The sequence below is a fragment of the Equus asinus genome, chromosome X, assembly GCF_041296235.1.
Source record: "Equus asinus isolate D_3611 breed Donkey chromosome X, EquAss-T2T_v2, whole genome shotgun sequence".
Taxonomy (NCBI): Eukaryota; Metazoa; Chordata; class Mammalia; order Perissodactyla; family Equidae; genus Equus; species Equus asinus.
In genome coordinates this window covers 60602849-60620575 of record NC_091820.1, presented here as the reverse complement: position 1 = coordinate 60620575, position 17727 = coordinate 60602849, and the positions used below count along the sequence as shown (strand labels likewise).

General features: G+C 53.8%; 1 long non-coding RNA gene across 1 annotated transcript; it reads right to left on the bottom strand.

Annotated features, from left to right (window-relative positions):
- Nucleotides 1-402: 402 nt before the first annotated feature.
- On the bottom strand, nt 403-16806 carry LOC139042713 (uncharacterized). Its single transcript, XR_011499773.1, has 3 exons — nt 16532-16806; nt 6738-16412; nt 403-6616 (listed from the first exon to the last, which is right to left on the bottom strand). It is a non-coding gene; the product is annotated as an uncharacterized lncRNA (long non-coding RNA).
- Nucleotides 16807-17727: the final 921 nt, after the last annotated feature.

Genomic DNA, 17727 nt, shown 5'->3' with positions numbered 1-17727 from the left:
AGGTTCATTCTTGCCGATCCAGTCCGAAAACGGTAGCTTTTGCTGGCCCTGCAGCCTGCGAATCCAGGTGTGCTCTTGCTGGAGAGGGTGGCATGGATAGGTCTGAGGGAGGATATAAGTCATCTGTGTTGACAGTTACTCACTTCTTCAGTCATGCTGAAGAAGCACAGATAGGCCTAAGACCTGACAGGATAGACCCCAAGTCACCTGGACTTCTGCCGTTTGCAAAACTGCGCTTTGAGTTTGGCTTAGAGAGCAAGAAGTGGCACAATTAGGCAATTTGACCCAAATGCGAAAGTGAGACACACGTCGTCGGAGAGGACATTCGGAGGATGAAAAAGGAAAGCAGGAAGCCCCAGCACCTTCTCCCCAATGGGAGAGAAGTAAGGGCTGGCTTAGGATCAAGTTTCAAAGCCCTGCTGGCCCGCTCGGTCCCGACTGCTGTATGGCTATTTACAGCTGCTACGAGGTGCTTCATTCAAGACCCCGATGCCAGGATCGAGGGACTAAGAGCCACGCTATATCTAGGAGAGGGGAGACGTCTCTGAGTATTGCCGGTCTAAGCACGTCCCGGAGTGGGAACTTAATCCTTTCCCTACACTGGGACTGCTTCTTCTTCTAAGACCGACAAACACAGAAATTCTCGTGTGTGTGTGTGTGTGTGTGTGTGTGTGTGTGTGTGTGTCTGTGTCTGTGTCTGTCTATATACATCTACATATGCATATGGATCTAAATAGGTAGGGATTTTCCTCGCACATGGGGCCTCCCTCAAATCTTCTCGCCTCTGGGTTCCCTGATAGCAAATGAGATGCAGAGGAGCGTGGAAGTACTGGCCGAAAGAAACTGAAACTTGGGCCTGTGAGCAAACGGCACACACAGCGTATCCAACAAAGGAAAACTCAAGGGAGGCGATAAGGCCTTTTGAGTCACTGGCTACCCGATTTCCCAAGCAATTCGAAGTGGTGGCTGCCAGGTAGCCTGGAAAAGTGCCTCCCCACGCCTCCTCCACCACCCAGCTAAACTGAAGCCAGGCAGCGGGGTCCACGGGTGCAGGGGCAGCCTTCCCCACTCATTCCCCAATGGGTAGGAGATTCTGCGTAGGGTCACATTCCTACTGTCCAGTCTACCCTCGGCCTCTATGTAGTACACCAGGCAATGTCTTCCTTCATTCCTCCACCAGATGGGGATACTCTGCCTCCCTGTTACCTGAATTCCATTTGCCAGGGAGGCTGGACATCCCCCGACACTTCTGAGTCCTCCCCTTAGAGCTCCTGGCATCGCACGGAGAATTAATTACACACATGCTCCTGCCTCTCTGCACTGCCTGAGCCCCAGCCGTGGCCCCCCTGAGTTTCCTGGAGGTTCTCTCTTCCTTGAGCTCCCTACAGCCCCGTCAGCGTTCCCATCAGCCCTCCAGAGATCCATGTCAAAGCAGAGGCCAAACACCCCTCAGCACAGCAGAGATCCAGGTAGCCACTGAACCTCAGTGAGGATGCTTTTAATGCCTGCAGGTTAGTGGGGGGCATCCTGGTGGTGCTGATTACAAGAGCCTTCGTTTGGGATACTGGTTGCCCCACATAGTCCACAGAGGCCTTCAAGTGCTGGGACGCACGAACTGAAGACTGCAGAAGCCCTTGCGCCTGGAGGGCTGGGGATTTGAGGAGCAGCACCTCACACTCCTGTGCTGTCTGGCTCAAAAGAAGAATATGCTGCAGGTACACCACCTCCTCTGGCTGTCCACGTCCCTCGTCACCTTCTCCATGAAGCTCAGAAAGATCAAACAGGCCCCGGAGATGCCTGGGCACCCTCTCCGTTCAACAAAGCCCCCTAAGCCTGCCCCAGTCCCTGGACAGAGGCGATCTGTTTTCTCCTCACCTTCATTTGCCATCCATGTAAGGAACACACCCCAGACATCTTACCGAGTGCACAGGTAGCTTCCTGGCAAGCAGTCCTACACGTCCAAGAAACCAGCAATGGGTGCTGTTTACGAGTAGCCTCGCCATCGGGCACAGCCGGTATTTGACTAATACACAATTTTTTCTTTAAAGATTGTATTTTCTTTTTCCTTTTCCTCCCCCATGTCCCCCGTTACACAGTTGTATATTCTTCCTTGTGGGTCCTTCTAGTTGTGGTATGTGGGACGCTGCCTCAGCTTGGCTTGATGAGCAGTGCCGTGTCCGCGCCCAGGATTCGAACCAACGAAACACTGGGCCGCCTGCAGCAGAGCAGGCAAACTTAACCACTTGGCCACGGGACCAGCCCCGACTAATACACATTTTCGAGCCACACACACACACCCCCCCCCCCCACCACCACATTGGTAGAGGCACATCGAACTTATGGATTGCTAGTTTGGTAGTATGATCACCCGGGTAAGTCGCGCAGAACGAAGCCATCTCCTCCCACATTTCAGAAAATTGTTTCAAGTTATTGAAGGTGATCATCTGCTGCTGCTCCCCTTGGTCCTGTAGCACGTCTCATTCAGGCAGGAAACACTCTGTGACTGTCCCTCAGCTCTGCTTCCACGAGAGAGAGAGAGAGAGAGAGAGAGCCTCCAAGTTCAGTCCGTCTAGACGCAGCCTTAGAGGAATGCCGCTCAAGAGGAGGGGATGGGTCTGACCCCTGATTTCTTTCTTCGTCACCGTCATATTCGGGCAAGTAGTTGAGAAGGACGAGCGGAACGACGGCAACTGAGAATTCTAGAGCCTGTCAGCTCCCCGAAATTGGGCCTTTAAAGAGACTACAAGGGCACCTAATCGATAGCTCTGCTCACCTAAGACACATAGAAGTGCGGGACAGCCTAGAGCCTTGGTGCTCCCAGTATGGGCCGCGGACCAGCCGTGAAGCCAACTCTGCATGTGGTCTGTGAGCACTCTGAGGTGTGAAAAGGTTGCCTCTGCTGGTTGGTTAAGAGCTAGAGCAACGACTAAAGCAGTGGTTCTCGAACTTGAGTGTGCCTCAGAATGACCCGGAAGGTGTTTTCAACCACAGGTGGCTGGGCGCCGACCCCAGAGTTTTTGAGTCGGTAGGTCTAGGGTAGGGCCCGAGGACTGGCGTTTCTAACAAGGTGCCAGGTTCCCAGGGGATGCTGAGGCTGTCGCTCTGGGGACCACACTTTCAGAAAGCCTGGACTAGAGACGAAGCCGGGTTGAAAGCTTGGCTGTACTTGTGTAACCTCAGGTAAGTCGCTTAAACTCAGCCTTAGTTTCCTCGTGTGGAAAACGGAAATAGACGACCGGCGTTCCCATGTTACTGTGAAGATGAAATGAGGGCAGAAGGCCCTTGGCACAGGCCCCGGCACGTGGCAACCTCCGAATGGATGTCGGCAATTATTGTGTATTTTTTAATTATCAGTATTACTGAGGATCAAAAGATACCACGGCAGGCGTTTCGTCCTCCTCTAACTTCCCTTGTCCCCTGTCTCTATAGGGATTTCTGTCCCCACAATAGGGTAGCTAAATTCATACGCAGAGTATGCGTAATCCTAAATCTCAGTGCTCAGAACACAGAGGAGGAATCCTGTCACGGCCTGTACTGGGAGAAAAGGCAGGTGCTGATCGTAGAAAGAACTGAAGCTCGTGGTCACCTGCAAGCCACCATCCAACACGCCAGGGCAAAGACTTGCTGCTCCCTGGCCTGGCCTGAACCAGCAGGTGCCCTCCACATTCCCACTCAACACAAGTAGGTGGGTGCCCTCTAACAGGGCGTCAGGCACTCTTTTGAGTATCTGTCTCACACCACAGCCACCAGTGCCATCCTCTCTTCCCCTCCTCTCCCCCTACCCCGACCCCTCACCTCCTCAGGCCGGTCACTTTGCTTTGTCTGGTTCCGGTTCTTCGGCCTCAGATCTGATTTCCTCAGGTCGAGGCCCTCAGGATATCAGTTTGGACAAACTCTGGATCTCATTTCTGAAGGCCTATTTTTCTAATTTCCCTGCCCCGTGCCCCTCACACCTGCCAAAGGAGAACCGCGGCTAGCGATGGGTCTGTAGCGTTTCCGCTGCCCTCCTTCCTCCAGACCCGGGACAACTGAGGAGATCCTATTGCTGTCCACCACAGAAGATGGCCTCCATTCATTCCATTTCTGATGCCGTTGTCAACATGGCTTCACCTTCCTGCTGAAGCACAGGATTCCTCAAAATATCACAGTCCTGGTCACTTGTGTCAAGTGGACGAGGCCTCCAGAACTACGGAGGACCTACTGTACCGTGGGCCCAGTCCAAACTCTTCTCTGGAATTAAAACCCCACTGGCGTTCCACTGAGAGTACGGCAGGTCTGTGACAGCGTCCTCCATCACGGCCAAGCCAAGCCCCGTCGTGACCTCCTCGGGAAGGAGAAAATCCTACGACCCGTAGAGAAAGGAGACCAGAAGGCCACGCAGGCAGGCCACAGAGAAGAAGGCAGCCAGGCTTCCCCACCCTCTGGACTCTTTGGGCCTCAGTGGAAATAGGCCTTGAACCTAAGTGCTCAAGGCCCCAAGCTACCAGCTTTGGTCGTCGTGGTCCAAGCTCTAGCGCCAGCACTTCCTGGTCCTGATCCACTAGGCCCCTCTGTCGCAATTTCCTTTTCCGATGCTAGTCTTGAGGGTGTCAGAGCTCCTGCAGGGAATGAGGCAGCAAACCTATCTGTATTTTGTGTTCACCTAAGCCTCTGGATTCACAAGGCAGGGAACCCCGTGAAACCGGGAAGAGGCTTTTACCCTCATCAACGTCCTCCAAGCCTTACAGGACCACTCCGAATGTCCTCACTCGTCTTTTCCTCGAAGGAGCCCAATCTGATGACCCAGTGAAAACGGGCACACATCCGCCGCCTTTCTTTCTGCCCTATCAGCCCGTTTTATGTTCTTACTGTCGGTGATCACGATCTGAAATTACCTCGGTAGTGTATTTGTCCATTTTCTGTCCCCACCCACTAGAAGGAAGGGTCCCTGAGCACAGGGCCCTTGTGTGCCCAAGTGTCCTGGGTCCCCAGGGTCTGAAACCCTGTCTGGTGATGCGGGGACAGCGAGCTGAAGGGTCGAAAGAAAGATTTCTTGGACTCTCAAGGGCTGGCAGTAGTGCTCTTTTATCTAGAGAATAGTGTGGAATAGTGTCCCATGGGCATGGGACCCATGGGCAGTAAAGAGCTGCTGCTGCTTCTGCTGCTGCATGGGGACAGGACCCATGGGCAGTCAGAGCTTCAGCTGCAATGTGTTGAGGGTTAGGGCTAAATTTATGAGGCATGGGGACGCGCGCGACTTGTTCTCACTGGAAAAAGAAAAGGTGATGTAAAATGTCATTTAAATGGTTTCAGTGCGGATGGGCTCTGGTTATTGTGTGCTCCTGTAACTTTAGATATGAATCTGGTCATAGAGATCGGCATGTAGGCCAGGATGCCCTGGGCTTCTCTCCCCGGGGCAGCCTTACTCCACACCGTAAAATCCATCAGGTCATAGAGATCGGCATGTAGGACAGGTCACCTTGGGCTTCTCCACCTGGGGCAGCCTTGATCCACATCATCTGCTACCTAATGGGTGCTCAGCGACGGACTGCTTTATGAACGGACGGATGTATGGATGGCTGGATGCAGGACGCCCTTCAAAGGGGTTCCGAGGCTACCGGGCTTCCTCCTTCTCCCACTCAAGCACCGAGGCCCTGATCCCCAAAGGACAGGAACCTCAGAAACTTCCCGCCAAATAGCTTGAAGGCACGCAAGACCCAGCGGGCAGGGGATTTCCGGACAGCACGAACGCGCATGTCCGGACAGGCCCCAGCCGGTCCATCTTCGCCTTACTCGTCTGGACGCCATTTAGGATGGGTCCGGGGCCTGAACGGCTTCCTCCTCGCTCTCAGCCGTCCCGGTAGTGTCCGCCACCACGGAGAACAGGAGAAGCCGTCCACAAGTTAAACTCCGGCCACGGGCCCGAAAGGACCGGCCGGATTCCCTACAACCCTGACGCCCAAGGCCACACTTCCCGTCGGCCCTGGCGCTCCCGCCCCGGGACGGCCGCGCTCCAACAGCCGGAGCCTCCGCCTGCCGTTGCTCCGGCTTCGGGGCCGGGCCTTCTGGAGGCGCGCTCCCGCCTCGCGAGGGTCAGTCGGCTTCCGGGCCAGCCCCGCCGGCCGCTCGGCGGGCTTCGGGCTCGCGCCGCTGGGGCTTTCCCCGTCGCGTTCATCTCGCTCCGGTCCCCTAGGGGACTCCTCCGGGTCTAAGAGCAGAGACCGGGCCGCCAAGACAGCGTCCTCCCGGACGCTGTTCGTCGCTCAGGGAAACTCTGGCCGCTTGATGGCAGCATCGCTCCACAGGCCCGCGCCGCTCCGCTCTTCCCCCGCCCTTTGTGCTTGCAAAAACCCAGCGCTCCGCCGACCTCCTCCTCCCCGGAGGCTGGCGGGGCTGTGGAGCGCGGCCTTGTGGCCCCCGCTGCTGCTTCTCTGGAATCTCTCTGCCAATCTGAAGGACAGAGGACAGACACTCACAAATATTCCGAATCGGAGTTGCTTTGATTTCCAGCCTGCTTAGAAACTTCCTCGCGTGTGTCTTCTTGGTTGCTTGGTGGTTTCTAGCTATGGTGCCAAGTCCCCTGTAGGGCTTATTTTAGCTTTCTCTTTCTCTTGTTCCTTAAGTGAATCTCAAGAGGCTGAGGGTGTAAATGGGGAGAACTCATAAGATAGAAAAACACGAAGGTAAATATGACACCCCCCCCCCCCCCCCCCCCAGTACTCGGAAACCACCACTCCTCTTTTTGTGGCGCTTCCTACCTGTGCTACCTGGTAGCATTTTTATGCAGGAGTTTCCCGCGCGTGAATGGGAAGCTGTTCACGAGCCGCCTCTGAAAGAATTTCATCTTCTGCTGCGTTATCCAGCTCCTAGGGTCTAGACCACCTTGGGCCCTGATATTTGTAAAGTCTCCAAAGACAAACGCTTGAAGCTTTCTCCTCTTTCCTCGTTATTTCCTTAGGGGAAAATTCCTAAAAGTGTAACCCAACTTTGTTTCTTCTCTCCTGTATTTCATCCTCCACTTGCCCATCCTGGGTTAGCAGTGCAGGCTGTGGGAGATAATGCAGGTAGGGTGGGGACAGTCAGACTGGACAGTGTGGAGGAGGGAGCCTTGGAAGTTCCGTGGATTCACCTGGGTAGGGAAAACCAGAGATAGATGGCCCCAAGGATGATGACTGTTGTTTTCTAGAAAGGCCCCAGTAAATAGGCTCACAGCTGCTTGTGCTGGCAGGCAACAAGGATGCACTAGGATGGAAGGCAGCCCTGTCAGCATTGGCCCATCGCCAATGTCACAGTGTCAGCGGTGGCTGGTGATTGGATTTCTTCTCAGAGGGGGAGCCCTAGAACAAGAGTCTAGCGTCGTCGGTGAGACAGGTACACCAGCGATGCTACTGGTAGAAAGTGTAGCAATATACATAGTATTTGTGCATATGATTGACAGATATGCTGTATTCAAATGTTGCCAGGCACGAGGGGTAAGCTGACTGAGAGAGCCGTCCTATTTCTCCGTCACAAGCTGGGTTAAAAAAATCTCTGGCTGTGGTCCTGTAGCACGCGGCTGAGGCACCCCAGAAACAGTAGATTTGATTAAAGGGGTGAGCCGATTCCCAGTTTGACTAGGGCAGAGTGAGTGAAGGGGAGTGAGAACGGGGATGGCGTAGGAGAGGAAGCCGGAGACTTCACCGGGAAGTCAATCCAGTAGAGTTTGCACAGGCCATAACTGGCCTTTTACTCTGACTGAGCTCACAAGCCATGAGAGGCCTTGGAGCCGAGGAATCACACAGCTTACCAAATACAAAAGAAAATCAGAGTTTTGAGGAAAACATCGAGTGAGGAAATCAAGGCCAAATTAAAGTGAGGAAGTCTAATCAGACGACGGATTTGGGCGCAAGGCTCATGCCATAGGGTTCTATCCCTTCCCTGCCAGTTGGCCACAGGCGTGGATCTAAGTTTTCCAGCTGCCAAAATGGAAAGAGGGAAAGGTGACCCCCGGCAGCAGTCACAGTAGCCCTGAGATGGAACCTGACTAACTGCACAGAAGGAGCAACCATGCTTTTCCCTGAGGCGAGCCTCTCCCAGGAGTTATCCGAGGGAGGTTAGAGTGTGGCCAGGGAACTTCCTCTTCACCGTTGTCCTAACACCAGCTACGACGTAGATCTTCCTGGAGATGTTATCTGCCACATCCTCTGTGTGAGCACAGTTAAGCAAAAGAAATGTGTTTCCTGACCCTCACCACCACCACCACCACCACCACATGGTTTGTGAGCACTGTTCACGTATTTATGGGTGTCTCAGTGTGTTTTCTTTGTGGGTCTGTTTTGCTGTTTGGTGTGCTATTTGCTGTCTGTTCTTGTCCCTTAGGCTTAACACCCTCTGTGTGTTATAGGTGTTGGAAACGTTTTACTTTGTCTAGGGATTTCGTCGATGACGGTACAACCCTAAGGGGAAATTGAGAGAAATATAATTGTGTGGGGGACATGGACGTCTCCCTCTCATTCTTCAACGAATCCAAAGAAAAACCAGAGAAAAGATGGAGGATGTTGGTAACAGATCTTTATTCATTCAACAAACATTCAGTGAGCACCTACTACGTGCCAGTCACCTTTGGGATAAATTAGGGAACAACCGAGCACACATACTAGACAACAACAAAAACCCTGGCTTTGAGGAGCTTGCCTTCTAGTGGGCAGAGACAAGCAAACAATTATAATAAGGAAATAAATTACATAACGTGTTGACAGAACAACGTGCATTCAAGACAGAACAGAAGAAGACCGGGTAAATGGGAAGTGTGTGTGTGTGTGTGTGTGTGTGTGTGTGTGTGTGTGTGTGAGTGAGTGAAGGGGGTGAGGTGGTGACACTTGAAATAATAAGTGTAGGAGCGAGCCATATTGAAAGGTGACATTTATTCGAAGTCATGAAAGAGATGACGGAGGTAGCCATGCAGACATCTGGGGAAAGAATGCTCCAGGCTGAAAGAACAGAAGGTGCCAAAGCCCTCACTTTGGGAGCAGGAAGGAGGTCACTGTAGGCAAAGGGGAGTGAGAAAGGAGGAGGGTCCTAGGAGATCAGGGAAGAGAGGGAACTAGTGGCCACGTCACAGATGGCCTTGTCGGCGATCACAAGGACTCCTAGTTTACCCTGAAGAGAAACGAACGCTGTTGGTTTGGAGCAGAGGCATCACGTGATCCGATTATAGGTTTCGGTAGCATTATTCTGGCTGCCGGATTGATTATCAGCAGGCCGGTTTGGTGCGGCTGCTGGGGAGAGTGAAGCAGGGAACCAAGTCAGGAAACAATTCCAATCATGTAGGGCAAAGACTGATGGTGGCTTGGAACAGGATGGGAGCAGTGGAGGGGAGGTGGTGGGAAGTGGCCAGATTCTGGACATATTTGGTCAAAAGAGCTCCCAGGACTGCCTGACAGGTTGAAAATGAGAGGGGAGTCAAAGAGCCGGGTGAAGGATGCCCCTCCAGTCTGTGGCACAAACAGCTGGAAGGACAGAGTTGCCATTCCCCTGCGGTGGGAAATAGTGCCGGTGAAGGGGGTTTGTAGGGGCGCATGGGGGATTTCAGCCTTGGGCTTGTTCATTCGGGCTGACTCTTAGGCAGTTTTCTCGGCGAATGAGAAAGGGAGGTCATCCGCTAAGAGTGAGGATGGGAGAGGCAGTGTTGGAGGCTGCAAGAGAGAAAATAAGTGTTGAAACGGAAGGGTGGGCAGCCGTGGGGGCATGAGAGAAATGAGTCGTTTGAGGATTTGGACTAAGAATCTGGTGGAAAGCTGTTTCCGTTTCAGTGGAGACCCTGGGTGTGCCAAGATCTGACAAGGTTCATTCTTGCCGATCCAGTCCGAAAACGGTAGCTTTTGCTGGCCCTGCAGCCTGCGAATCCAGGTGTGCTCTTGCTGGAGAGGGTGGCATGGATAGGTCTGAGGGAGGATATAAGTCATCTGTGTTGACAGTTACTCACTTCTTCAGTCATGCTGAAGAAGCACAGATAGGCCTAAGACCTGACAGGATAGACCCCAAGTCACCTGGACTTCTGCCGTTTGCAAAACTGCGCTTTGAGTTTGGCTTAGAGAGCAAGAAGTGGCACAATTAGGCAATTTGACCCAAATGCGAAAGTGAGACACACGTCGTCGGAGAGGACATTCGGAGGATGAAAAAGGAAAGCAGGAAGCCCCAGCACCTTCTCCCCAATGGGAGAGAAGTAAGGGCTGGCTTAGGAACAAGTTTCAAAGCCCTGCTGGCCCGCTCGGTCCCGACTGCTGTATGGCTATTTACAGCTGCTACGAGGTGCTTCATTCAAGACCCCGATGCCAGGATCGAGGGACTAAGAGCCACGCTATATCTAGGAGAGGGGAGACGTCTCTGAGTATTGCCGGTCTAAGCACGTCCCGGAGTGGGAACTTAATCCTTTCCCTACACTGGGACTGCTTCTTCTTCTAAGACCGACAAACACAGAAATTCTCGTGTGTGTGTGTGTGTGTGTGTGTGTGTGTGTGTGTCTGTGTCTGTGTCTGTCTATATACATCTACATATGCATATGGATCTAAATAGGTAGGGATTTTCCTCGCACATGGGGCCTCCCTCAAATCTTCTCGCCTCTGGGTTCCCTGATAGCAAATGAGATGCAGAGGAGCGTGGAAGTACTGGCCGAAAGAAACTGAAACTTGGGCCTGTGAGCAAACGGCACACACAGCGTATCCAACAAAGGAAAACTCAAGGGAGGCGATAAGGCCTTTTGAGTCACTGGCTACCCGATTTCCCAAGCAATTCGAAGTGGTGGCTGCCAGGTAGCCTGGAAAAGTGCCTCCCCACGCCTCCTCCACCACCCAGCTAAACTGAAGCCAGGCAGCGGGGTCCACGGGTGCAGGGGCAGCCTTCCCCACTCATTCCCCAATGGGTAGGAGATTCTGCGTAGGGTCACATTCCTACTGTCCAGTCTACCCTCGGCCTCTATGTAGTACACCAGGCAATGTCTTCCTTCATTCCTCCACCAGATGGGGATACTCTGCCTCCCTGTTACCTGAATTCCATTTGCCAGGGAGGCTGGACATCCCCCGACACTTCTGAGTCCTCCCCTTAGAGCTCCTGGCATCGCACGGAGAATTAATTACACACATGCTCCTGCCTCTCTGCACTGCCTGAGCCCCAGCCGTGGCCCCCCTGAGTTTCCTGGAGGTTCTCTCTTCCTTGAGCTCCCTACAGCCCCGTCAGCGTTCCCATCAGCCCTCCAGAGATCCATGTCAAAGCAGAGGCCAAACACCCCTCAGCACAGCAGAGATCCAGGTAGCCACTGAACCTCAGTGAGGATGCTTTTAATGCCTGCAGGTTAGTGGGGGGCATCCTGGTGGTGCTGATTACAAGAGCCTTCGTTTGGGATACTGGTTGCCCCACATAGTCCACAGAGGCCTTCAAGTGCTGGGACGCACGAACTGAAGACTGCAGAAGCCCTTGCGCCTGGAGGGCTGGGGATTTGAGGAGCAGCACCTCACACTCCTGTGCTGTCTGGCTCAAAAGAAGAATATGCTGCAGGTACACCACCTCCTCTGGCTGTCCACGTCCCTCGTCACCTTCTCCATGAAGCTCAGAAAGATCAAACAGGCCCCGGAGATGCCTGGGCACCCTCTCCGTTCAACAAAGCCCCCTAAGCCTGCCCCAGTCCCTGGACAGAGGCGATCTGTTTTCTCCTCACCTTCATTTGCCATCCATGTAAGGAACACACCCCAGACATCTTACCGAGTGCACAGGTAGCTTCCTGGCAAGCAGTCCTACACGTCCAAGAAACCAGCAATGGGTGCTGTTTACGAGTAGCCTCGCCATCGGGCACAGCCGGTATTTGACTAATACACAATTTTTTCTTTAAAGATTGTATTTTCTTTTTCCTTTTCCTCCCCCATGTCCCCCGTTACACAGTTGTATATTCTTCCTTGTGGGTCCTTCTAGTTGTGGTATGTGGGACGCTGCCTCAGCTTGGCTTGATGAGCAGTGCCGTGTCCGCGCCCAGGATTCGAACCAACGAAACACTGGGCCGCCTGCAGCAGAGCAGGCAAACTTAACCACTTGGCCACGGGACCAGCCCCGACTAATACACATTTTCGAGCCACACACACACACCCCCCCCCCCCACCACCACATTGGTAGAGGCACATCGAACTTATGGATTGCTAGTTTGGTAGTATGATCACCCGGGTAAGTCGCGCAGAACGAAGCCATCTCCTCCCACATTTCAGAAAATTGTTTCAAGTTATTGAAGGTGATCATCTGCTGCTGCTCCCCTTGGTCCTGTAGCACGTCTCATTCAGGCAGGAAACACTCTGTGACTGTCCCTCAGCTCTGCTTCCACGAGAGAGAGAGAGAGAGAGAGAGAGCCTCCAAGTTCAGTCCGTCTAGACGCAGCCTTAGAGGAATGCCGCTCAAGAGGAGGGGATGGGTCTGACCCCTGATTTCTTTCTTCGTCACCGTCATATTCGGGCAAGTAGTTGAGAAGGACGAGCGGAACGACGGCAACTGAGAATTCTAGAGCCTGTCAGCTCCCCGAAATTGGGCCTTTAAAGAGACTACAAGGGCACCTAATCGATAGCTCTGCTCACCTAAGACACATAGAAGTGCGGGACAGCCTAGAGCCTTGGTGCTCCCAGTATGGGCCGCGGACCAGCCGTGAAGCCAACTCTGCATGTGGTCTGTGAGCACTCTGAGGTGTGAAAAGGTTGCCTCTGCTGGTTGGTTAAGAGCTAGAGCAACGACTAAAGCAGTGGTTCTCGAACTTGAGTGTGCCTCAGAATGACCCGGAAGGTGTTTTCAACCACAGGTGGCTGGGCGCCGACCCCAGAGTTTTTGAGTCGGTAGGTCTAGGGTAGGGCCCGAGGACTGGCGTTTCTAACAAGGTGCCAGGTTCCCAGGGGATGCTGAGGCTGTCGCTCTGGGGACCACACTTTCAGAAAGCCTGGACTAGAGACGAAGCCGGGTTGAAAGCTTGGCTGTACTTGTGTAACCTCAGGTAAGTCGCTTAAACTCAGCCTTAGTTTCCTCGTGTGGAAAACGGAAATAGACGACCGGCGTTCCCATGTTACTGTGAAGATGAAATGAGGGCAGAAGGCCCTTGGCACAGGCCCCGGCACGTGGCAACCTCCGAATGGATGTCGGCAATTATTGTGTATTTTTTAATTATCAGTATTACTGAGGATCAAAAGATACCACGGCAGGCGTTTCGTCCTCCTCTAACTTCCCTTGTCCCCTGTCTCTATAGGGATTTCTGTCCCCACAATAGGGTAGCTAAATTCATACGCAGAGTATGCGTAATCCTAAATCTCAGTGCTCAGAACACAGAGGAGGAATCCTGTCACGGCCTGTACTGGGAGAAAAGGCAGGTGCTGATCGTAGAAAGAACTGAAGCTCGTGGTCACCTGCAAGCCACCATCCAACACGCCAGGGCAAAGACTTGCTGCTCCCTGGCCTGGCCTGAACCAGCAGGTGCCCTCCACATTCCCACTCAACACAAGTAGGTGGGTGCCCTCTAACAGGGCGTCAGGCACTCTTTTGAGTATCTGTCTTACACCACAGCCACCAGTGCCATCCTCTCTTCCCCTCCTCTCCCCCTACCCCGACCCCTCACCTCCTCAGGCCGGTCACTTTGCTTTGTCTGGTTCCGGTTCTTCGGCCTCAGATCTGATTTCCTCAGGTCGAGGCCCTCAGGATATCAGTTTGGACAAACTCTGGATCTCATTTCTGAAGGCCTATTTTTCTAATTTCCCTGCCCCGTGCCCCTCACACCTGCCAAAGGAGAACCGCGGCTAGCGATGGGTCTGTAGCGTTTCCGCTGCCCTCCTTCCTCCAGACCCGGGACAACTGAGGAGATCCTATTGCTGTCCACCACAGAAGATGGCCTCCATTCATTCCATTTCTGATGCCGTTGTCAACATGGCTTCACCTTCCTGCTGAAGCACAGGATTCCTCAAAATATCACAGTCCTGGTCACTTGTGTCAAGTGGACGAGGCCTCCAGAACTACGGAGGACCTACTGTACCGTGGGCCCAGTCCAAACTCTTCTCTGGAATTAAAACCCCACTGGCGTTCCACTGAGAGTACGGCAGGTCTGTGACAGCGTCCTCCATCACGGCCAAGCCAAGCCCCGTCGTGACCTCCTCGGGAAGGAGAAAATCCTACGACCCGTAGAGAAAGGAGACCAGAAGGCCACGCAGGCAGGCCACAGAGAAGAAGGCAGCCAGGCTTCCCCACCCTCTGGACTCTTTGGGCCTCAGTGGAAATAGGCCTTGAACCTAAGTGCTCAAGGCCCCAAGCTACCAGCTTTGGTCGTCGTGGTCCAAGCTCTAGCGCCAGCACTTCCTGGTCCTGATCCACTAGGCCCCTCTGTCGCAATTTCCTTTTCCGATGCTAGTCTTGAGGGTGTCAGAGCTCCTGCAGGGAATGAGGCAGCAAACCTATCTGTATTTTGTGTTCACCTAAGCCTCTGGATTCACAAGGCAGGGAACCCCGTGAAACCGGGAAGAGGCTTTTACCCTCATCAACGTCCTCCAAGCCTTACAGGACCACTCCGAATGTCCTCACTCGTCTTTTCCTCGAAGGAGCCCAATCTGATGACCCAGTGAAAACGGGCACACATCCGCCGCCTTTCTTTCTGCCCTATCAGCCCGTTTTATGTTCTTACTGTCGGTGATCACGATCTGAAATTACCTCGGTAGTGTATTTGTCCATTTTCTGTCCCCACCCACTAGAAGGAAGGGTCCCTGAGCACAGGGCCCTTGTGTGCCCAAGTGTCCTGGGTCCCCAGGGTCTGAAACCCTGTCTGGTGATGCGGGGACAGCGAGCTGAAGGGTCGAAAGAAAGATTTCTTGGACTCTCAAGGGCTGGCAGTAGTGCTCTTTTATCTAGAGAATAGTGTGGAATAGTGTCCCATGGGCATGGGACCCATGGGCAGTAAAGAGCTGCTGCTGCTTCTGCTGCTGCATGGGGACAGGACCCATGGGCAGTCAGAGCTTCAGCTGCAATGTGTTGAGGGTTAGGGCTAAATTTATGAGGCATGGGGACGCGCGCGACTTGTTCTCACTGGAAAAAGAAAAGGTGATGTAAAATGTCATTTAAATGGTTTCAGTGCGGATGGGCTCTGGTTATTGTGTGCTCCTGTAACTTTAGATATGAATCTGGTCATAGAGATCGGCATGTAGGCCAGGATGCCCTGGGCTTCTCTCCCCGGGGCAGCCTTACTCCACACCGTAAAATCCATCAGGTCATAGAGATCGGCATGTAGGACAGGTCACCTTGGGCTTCTCCACCTGGGGCAGCCTTGATCCACATCATCTGCTACCTAATGGGTGCTCAGCGACGGACTGCTTTATGAACGGACGGATGTATGGATGGCTGGATGCAGGACGCCCTTCAAAGGGGTTCCGAGGCTACCGGGCTTCCTCCTTCTCCCACTCAAGCACCGAGGCCCTGATCCCCAAAGGACAGGAACCTCAGAAACTTCCCGCCAAATAGCTTGAAGGCACGCAAGACCCAGCGGGCAGGGGATTTCCGGACAGCACGAACGCGCATGTCCGGACAGGCCCCAGCCGGTCCATCTTCGCCTTACTCGTCTGGACGCCATTTAGGATGGGTCCGGGGCCTGAACGGCTTCCTCCTCGCTCTCAGCCGTCCCGGTAGTGTCCGCCACCACGGAGAACAGGAGAAGCCGTCCACAAGTTAAACTCCGGCCACGGGCCCGAAAGGACCGGCCGGATTCCCTACAACCCTGACGCCCAAGGCCACACTTCCCGTCGGCCCTGGCGCTCCCGCCCCGGGACGGCCGCGCTCCAACAGCCGGAGCCTCCGCCTGCCGTTGCTCCGGCTTCGGGGCCGGGCCTTCTGGAGGCGCGCTCCCGCCTCGCGAGGGTCAGTCGGCTTCCGGGCCAGCCCCGCCGGCCGCTCGGCGGGCTTCGGGCTCGCGCCGCTGGGGCTTTCCCCGTCGCGTTCATCTCGCTCCGGTCCCCTAGGGGACTCCTCCGGGTCTAAGAGCAGAGACCGGGCCGCCAAGACAGCGTCCTCCCGGACGCTGTTCGTCGCTCAGGGAAACTCTGGCCGCTTGATGGCAGCATCGCTCCACAGGCCCGCGCCGCTCCGCTCTTCCCCCGCCCTTTGTGCTTGCAAAAACCCAGCGCTCCGCCGACCTCCTCCTCCCCGGAGGCTGGCGGGGCTGTGGAGCGCGGCCTTGTGGCCCCCGCTGCTGCTTCTCTGGAATCTCTCTGCCAATCTGAAGGACAGAGGACAGACACTCACAAATATTCCGAATCGGAGTTGCTTTGATTTCCAGCCTGCTTAGAAACTTCCTCGCGTGTGTCTTCTTGGTTGCTTGGTGGTTTCTAGCTATGGTGCCAAGTCCCCTGTAGGGCTTATTTTAGCTTTCTCTTTCTCTTGTTCCTTAAGTGAATCTCAAGAGGCTGAGGGTGTAAATGGGGAGAACTCATAAGATAGAAAAACACGAAGGTAAATATGACCCCCCCCCCCCCCCCCCCCAGTACTCGGAAACCACCACTCCTCTTTTTGTGGCGCTTCCTACCTGTGCTACCTGGTAGCATTTTTATGCAGGAGTTTCCCGCGCGTGAATGGGAAGCTGTTCACGAGCCGCCTCTGAAAGAATTTCATCTTCTGCTGCGTTATCCAGCTCCTAGGGTCTAGACCACCTTGGGCCCTGATATTTGTAAAGTCTCCAAAGACAAACGCTTGAAGCTTTCTCCTCTTTCCTCGTTATTTCCTTAGGGGAAAATTCCTAAAAGTGTAACCCAACTTTGTTTCTTCTCTCCTGTATTTCATCCTCCACTTGCCCATCCTGGGTTAGCAGTGCAGGCTGTGGGAGACAATGCAGGTAGGGTGGGGACAGTCAGACTGGACAGTGTGGAGGAGGGAGCCTTGGAAGTTCCGTGGATTCACCTGGGTAGGGAAAACCAGAGATAGATGGCCCCAAGGATGATGACTGTTGTTTTCTAGAAAGGCCCCAGTAAATAGGCTCACAGCTGCTTGTGCTGGCAGGCAACAAGGATGCACTAGGATGGAAGGCAGCCCTGTCAGCATTGGCCCATCGCCAATGTCACAGTGTCAGCGGTGGCTGGTGATTGGATTTCTTCTCAGAGGGGGAGCCCTAGAACAAGAGTCTAGCGTCGTCGGTGAGACAGGTACACCAGCGATGCTACTGGTAGAAAGTGTAGCAATATACATAGTATTTGTGCATATGATTGACAGATATGCTGTATTCAAATGTTGCCAGGCACGAGGGGTAAGCTGACTGAGAGAGCCGTCTTATTTCTCCGTCACAAGCTGGGTTAAAAAAATCTCTGGCTGTGGTCCTGTAGCACGCGGCTGAGGCACCCCAGAAACAGTAGATTTGATTAAAGGGGTGAGCCGATTCCCAGTTTGACTAGGGCAGAGTGAGTGAAGGGGAGTGAGAACGGGGATGGCGTAGGAGAGGAAGCCGGAGACTTCACCGGGAAGTCAATCCAGTAGAGTTTGCACAGGCCATAACTGGCCTTTTACTCTGACTGAGCTCACAAGCCATGAGAGGCCTTGGAGCCGAGGAATCACACAGCTTACCAAATACAAAAGAAAATCAGAGTTTTGAGGAAAACATCGAGTGAGGAAATCAAGGCCAAATTAAAGTGAGGAAGTCTAATCAGACGACGGATTTGGGCGCAAGGCTCATGCCATAGGGTTCTATCCCTTCCCTGCCAGTTGGCCACAGGCGTGGATCTAAGTTTTCCA